Here is a 1,877-nt window from a genome sequence, read left to right as displayed (position 1 = left end):
TCCGCTTGGAATCTAATATATATTATAAATTAACCTTCCTATGTCTTAGATTAGCAAATGTGTCAATTACATAATTATATTTTAGTCAGTTAGCAATTTCTTTTTCTTTAGATATAATAGGTAAGTTGCAGGTGCTTTTTTTGGAACGGAGCGCTAAATTATTAACTCTTTTCAAATTTGATACAATAATTTGACGTTAACTAATATACGTATAGGCTATGCTGATGACGTCAATATAAATTTTATCGTTTTATTGATTATAACAAATAACAGTAATTTTTTTTCTTAGTGAGGTTTAAACATGTAGCGTTTTTGTTGAGAAATTCAAACATATATTACACGTATTATGTTGAAAAATTGTACTTCTATCGTTAATAATGAGTAATGACGTTAATAAAATGGTAAGTTGATAATAATTGGTATGTAAATTGTTTATAATTATTTATACTTGATGAAGTTCCATACAATTTTATACAAATTATTTAACTTTGTTTGGAGGTTACTCATAGCATTGTAACATGGTCGGAAATGACCCGTTAAATATAAGATGTTTGGGGAAGAAATTAGTTGTTTTAAATATATATTTTTACCGTAGCTCGAGAGCACGAATGGTATTAGGATCTTAATATTTAAAATAAATAACGATTGGTCTAAATTATAATTAATACAAACAAATTTATTATTACTTACAATATACGAACAAAGTTACCAAAAATGTACGATTGTACGGAGTTAGGGTGAACGCGATGGAGTCGCGGAGAACTGTATTTTTCTTACGTAACGGTATCGGAGCCTTACAATCATAAAATATATAAAAGGCACCTATACCGGAAGGGCTTAATATTCATCGCATGATAACATTATTATGCCTATTGTGCATACGATGCTTATAAAATAAACGTAATGAGTATGTTACAGCATGTACTTACCGTTTATAGCCATAAAATAAAAATAAAAAATTGGGATGTAAATATTCACCTAAGCGGGTTCCCAAAGCGCGCCCTCAAAGTCCGTCCCCTCTACTTTAGATATTATCTTGTTTTAGGATTACGGGCTACTTTTTGGAATATAAGTAACAGGAACCTAATAATGTTGATCGTGATGCCAGGTGAGCCGCGGCCGCCGCCGACAAAGTGAAAATTGATGAAAGACTACCGTTTACTGAGTTGCAACTATAGTCCATACGCCCCTGGTACTCGGGACCTCGCATGCCAACGCACGTAAACCTTTATTTAAAATATAAGTTTAAATATTAGTATATTTTTAAAAAAATTTAACAAATTTAAAAAATGGTTAATAAATGAGGATATTGATATTATGTTAATATTGACGAGGATAAACAACGTAAATCCTATTAAAGCACTGAAGTAGGCACTTAAACGGTCTAAAGCTACACCGCTAATATGAAACTATACGCATAGCCAGTGCCGTGAAAAATTAGATAGTATATAATAATATTTTATTAACGGAATAAAATTCCAATTTACAATAATAAAAATAATGACAGTTTCATAGGTGTGTGTTATACTAAAAAATGAAAACAAATGATATAAGAACGAGAGAAAAAAAAGAAAAAAAAAATATAATATATTTATATATAGAAATTAAAAGTTAGACAATTAAGTTCGTGAAGTTGGCCCACCTATGTACTTCGATTTTTTTTAAATCTATGCCATTATTTTGCAAGTTATTTGCAAGTATTTGCAAGTCTATTTTTAAAATTTGCAAGTCCAAACTTTCATCGTAAAACCCAAAAATGTAAAGATGGGCCAACTTCACGTAGCCCACCCACTTTGACCTAGAACTTCGAAATCGGTAACAAACGAAAGCTAATGATTAGCAAGTATTTGAAAACTCCTTTTTGAAATTTGCAAGTC

Source organism: Acyrthosiphon pisum, chromosome X, assembly GCF_005508785.2.
Source record: "Acyrthosiphon pisum isolate AL4f chromosome X, pea_aphid_22Mar2018_4r6ur, whole genome shotgun sequence".
NCBI lineage: Eukaryota > Metazoa > Arthropoda > Insecta > Hemiptera > Aphididae > Acyrthosiphon > Acyrthosiphon pisum.
This window is presented reverse-complemented; position numbering follows the sequence as displayed.